This window comes from Mixophyes fleayi, chromosome 3 (genome assembly GCF_038048845.1).
Source record: "Mixophyes fleayi isolate aMixFle1 chromosome 3, aMixFle1.hap1, whole genome shotgun sequence".
Lineage (NCBI taxonomy): Eukaryota > Metazoa > Chordata > Amphibia > Anura > Limnodynastidae > Mixophyes > Mixophyes fleayi.
Window position 1 is genome coordinate 113,832,372 of NC_134404.1, and position 5,059 is coordinate 113,837,430.

General features: G+C 43.5%; 1 long non-coding RNA gene across 1 annotated transcript; it reads left to right on the forward strand.

Moving 5' to 3' along the window:
• Positions 1–681: 681 nt before the first annotated feature.
• LOC142142748 (uncharacterized) lies at positions 682–3,141 on the forward strand. Its single transcript, XR_012689311.1, has 2 exons — positions 682–1,836; positions 2,670–3,141. It is a non-coding gene; the product is annotated as an uncharacterized LOC142142748 (long non-coding RNA).
• The last annotated feature ends 1,918 nt before the right edge of the window (positions 3,142–5,059 follow it).

The window sequence follows — 5,059 nt, forward strand, 5'->3', positions numbered from 1 at the left end:
GTGAGAAGAGACAACTCCATACTCTAGATGTGGTGAGAGCTATATCTACTTACATTGTCAAGACGGAAAATCTTAGGAAGACAAAGCAACTATTTGTACTTCCTGAAGGTCCTCGCAAAAGAACATGCCTCATCCAAACCCACATTGGCAAAGTGGATTAGGGAAGTGATTACACAGGCCTACAGGGGGAAAGGGCATGAGGCACCTAAAATACTGAAGGCGCATTCAACTAGGGCGGTAGCGACCTCCTGAACACACAGAACCCAGGCATCGGCACCCGACATCTGTAAACCAGCCGGATGGTCGTCGATGCACACCTTTTCAAAGCATTATCTGCTTGACGTTTCAGCCTCTACTGTCGAAGTCGTATAATTGGATGAACGAAAGTATATTGGTTAATATTGTTTTGCCGTGTGATTGCGATCCGTACGCCACGTAACGCGTGGCATGGTGCGATCGCACGGTAAAATGCGCACGCACTATAATATTTAGTTTCACATATATATTAATAGATTACATACCAAAGTGATTTATGAGCAGACAGTATTTGGTTTATTATTAGTTTATATATTATGATTATGATTTAGTGTTATTTAAGGTTCAGGTTATAGGAAATGTGACATGTCTGATATCATACTAATCCCCTATTCATCAGAAGCTGTCCGGTTCCATCGCCGAAGAGATCGCATATTGCATACTCTAGTTATTGATGTTAGGGAATAAACCTTTGTATGATGCTGGCTATGATATGCTAATGGCCTCATTGTAACTGGAGCACATCCCTTGGAGAGACGACCCCCACTTTTGGATTCCTTAGTCTGAACTAGCCTATGACCTGATTACCCTGGACCCGCCCGAGGTCTGGACCTATGGAAGCAAGCCACGTCATTTGCATTGTTCTCTGTAACACTGAATGTGTATATATGATCATAGCTGCGCTTTGCATTCAGTCATGTTCTGACCACAGTATTCTAAGCGGATATACTGTGCACTGGGAACCGTGGAAGCGCAGCGAAGCGAATGTAAAGCGCAGCGGTATGTATGTATCTTTTGGTATTGGCTGTACTGTACTGTATTATATTACAATCATGTATTGAACTGTTAAACTATTTACATCTGCTAAAATAAATCAAATTTGTGCGTTAGAAACACAATACAATCGCTTGGGCAATGCTTATTTGAAAACGATAGAATTACTTTAATACTACGAAGACACAGTTTTAGAAGAAAGATTCTCCAGCAAACGGTGTAAATGAATATTTTGTTTGACTGTATTAAAGTGTTGGTTTTTATTGCCTTCCCGACTATAGTACTGCTTTGGTATATCCCATTGTAAGGGCTGCCATGGAGTTGGGAAAGGAAAATTGAGAATTATAGTCACCGTTAATTTCCGTTTCTTGACATACTCCATGGCAGCCCTATATTTTCCCACCTTTGTTCTAATAGTTATGTTATAGGACGGCCTGAGAAGTTACAAAAGATACTGAGGAAGAGGAGGGGCTGCCTTATATAGGGTTCAGGTGGGGTGAATTCTAACTGTCTACACTAAGCTGATCAGGGGATTAACCCATTGTAAGGGCTGCCATAGAATATGTCATGGAAAGGAAATTAACAGTGAGTATAATTCTCTTTTCTTTTTTTTTCTATTAACATTTGTCTTTTCCAGTAATGTTTCCACTCAATGCTTTGAGATCTTCTTGTAGCTTTGCCATTTTTTCAACCACACTAGTTGCCACCAGAAGTCTCTGACAGTTTGATGTCTGACCCCCTCTTTGTCTCCCTCCGAACTTTCTTCTGCAATGACTATGGCATCTATGTGAAGAACGGAACCAAAAGGTAGTTGAGTTTCACAAATTACAGGACACATCATTTCTTTATACCAATACTGCCATGATTGTCCAAACCAACTGTAGTGAATAAATATATGAATTTTCACATGTAACCAATTTTCCATGGTATGAGAGGCGCAGGGTACACATAACATAGTTGTATATTATTGTAATTTACCTTTTTTTACTTTATTTCCGCATTGGCAATGGCTTGTGCACTGTTTTTTGTTTCTCTGTTGATGCCGTTTGTAGATTGCGTATTCTTTTTTCTATAAAGATATGATGGTGTTTAATACCAAATCTTTATTCACACCCTAAATTACAGTGTTAACAAGTTTTTCCCAAGTTTGAATACTCCCTTTTGTTTCACTGGTTTTGCTCTTTTTTTCATCATCTGCTGCCATCTCTTCTTCACCTTCCTCCAAACAGCTATCTTCAACTACATCAATATTTTCTACTTCGATCTTGTTACGTACTGCTGTAGACACTCCGGAAGCTACCTAAACCAAAGGAGATCTAGCTAGGAGTAGTGTCCACCTTTTTGTTCCAAATCTAGCCAAACAAGTGTTATGTTTAAAGTACAATGGAGTGAAAAGCCGACATTACATTGTGCTGTAACCATTTATATAGATTATAAATATTCTTCCCTGCTATTTGCTTTGTATTTAACCACACGTTACAGGTGTTTGGACTGTGAAGTGAAGGACTGTGCTTTTAGCTACATCTGTAGGCAAACTAGATAAGGTTTAGGAGTGTATTGACAAGCTAGACAGGGTGGATATCTGTGCCTGATGTAATCACATTAATTAGGAAAAGTGTGTTGTATTCCTATGCCCTTAGATCCTAAGACTCAGAAGAAAGCCAAACACACCCCTACAGCCTGAGACTATTCTGGGGGTATAAGAGAGAGCAGTTTAGTGTCCAAAGATTATTAACAAAGATTAAGCTGGTGTAGGAAGCAACGTTCCTGACTGAGGAGATCAGGAGAAGGAATGTGAGGACCCTTGTTCCTTCGTATAAGTTAACCCAGGTCTTGTGAATCTACTCTCACCAAAAGCAAGGTAACAGTGAAGTAGGACCGCTGACCTGCCAGTCATTGAGGTTTTGCATTTCTGGGACTTGTGCTAAGGAATGTAGAAGGAGCTGGTAAGAAAGTGTAAGCCTATAGTCTGATTTCCCAAGGTGGCCATAATAGTTCTGGTATTGTATTGTATGTATTACCCTTGTGTCCATTGTGCATATGTGTAACTGTTACTCAAGTACATATGTTGGTTTTGTGCCTGTTCCATTAATAAAAGCTACCGTTGGTTAATTTGGATATCTGCCTGGATGTAAGTATTTACCCACGTAAAAGAGAACTCTGTAGGTTGTTCAGCCTTGGTAGACACAGTTTCCTCACATTTGGTGGCACGGACCACAGGATGACTCAGTCCTGAGCAGGATAGAGCTGCAGGGGAATGTACATGAAGTGCGGTACAGGGCTATGCAGATATCCAAAGAGGCACATCACGGGTGGGAGATCAGTACAAAAACAAATGTCCTAGGTTGTGGCACTTGGGCATAATCCAGGGCAAAAAAATGTAATAGCACGGTGAGTATGCAAACACCTACCGGCAGTACTGATTGTGGCACTTGTGCCCAGGTAAAAGACATGGGGACTAGAGTGGTAACAGTGATTCATCTAGGTGCAGGCTTGGCATAGGTTGCTACACCCTGCAAGTCGGAGTGAGGACAGTGCTCCTGTAAGCAAAGGGATGAGTAAAATGGCGGCCAGGTGTTCGCCAGGGAGTTACAGTGGACCCTGGGAACTGCCAAGTATATTCTGAGGAGAGGACACATTTATTCTAGTGATAGTGGAGATCTTGGAAAAGATCAATAAAGTTGCCCTGGGCAGGGTTGGCGGGAACCTGCATAACGGTTTCCATTTGCCGGGGTCCTAGACGAGGAGCTGCAGTTATTGCCCGTATGCAAAGGAGGACATTGCCTGCCAGGTGAATGCTAGGAAGCATGACATGCAACCAGTTCTCCCATGCCTGGGAGAAGGTCCCATTGCAGACTTTACTGACCATCCTGAACTGTGTTACCACTGGCCATTTGTGGGCTTGGTAGATGAACTGGTATGAGAATACCAAAAACCGTTTCCTTAGTATGTTACACTGACCCCGACCAGGTGAATGATAGGAAGCACTGCCTATAACCACTTCTCCCCTCCCTGGGGAAAGATCATATCAAAACTCTCAGTGACCAGAATGAGCTGTGTTACAACTGGCCATGTGCAGGCTTGGAAGATGAGGATTTGTTAAGTGAATTTCAACCACTGGCTGCCATGTATGTTACACTGGGGAAGGCAGACATTGAACGGGAATTCCAGGATATACCAACTGCAAACCCTTCCCCCATCCAAGGGAGAAGGGCACCAGAGTGAACAGTATGGAACCAGCAGGGAACAATTGTCCTGATCAGGAGGACATCAGGAGGTGTTGCTTGCAACCGCTTCTTTCATGTGGAGAAGAAGCCACATTGTCAGTTGTCAAAATATGTGTAAGAGTTACAGGTGGAGGACAGCATGCCCATGAGTGAAGTATTGAAGCCTGTCCTTGCCCTGACATCTACTGCTGCCCAGCATGTTCAGCTGTGGGAGGTCCCAAGTGAAGTTAGACTGCCGAGGAAAAGAACAGAGGAGGCCCAGCATATTGCCACCGGGATGGATGATGTGGTACACTGGCGGAAAAAAAGACAAGAGTGATCCTGTAACCTCCCTGCAGCATACTGTAAACCTGGGTACTCCAGCCAAGAGTCCAACAATGTTGCACCCAGAATTTGGCACTGGTTTCCCCAGTCCAGTTAACTCTCCCTCTGTGGAGAAAACGCTCCCTCCTGATGTGCCAGTGGCAAAGGAGGTGAGCACGGTCAGTGAAAAGCCCCTATGTACCCCAACTCTTGTTGGGGTACTTATTTTGGATGTTTGGGGAAGGAGAACTCTGGCCCGGATTTCTTGGAAGTCAGGCTGCTGGGACCGCTGAATGATTTAACTTTAAACAGTGGAGACTTGGCTTTTGAGAGGGGAGAGCTGACTACGGGACCTTTTTGGTCTGTTTACTCCTCTGCAGCCAACCGTGACTTCTTGGGTGGGAAGAATGAATGATAGACCCACTCCTGATGTACCAGAGGCAAGGGAAGAAAAGCACCAACTTCAGGATGTGAGGGGAAGCATTGGCCCTACGGGTCCT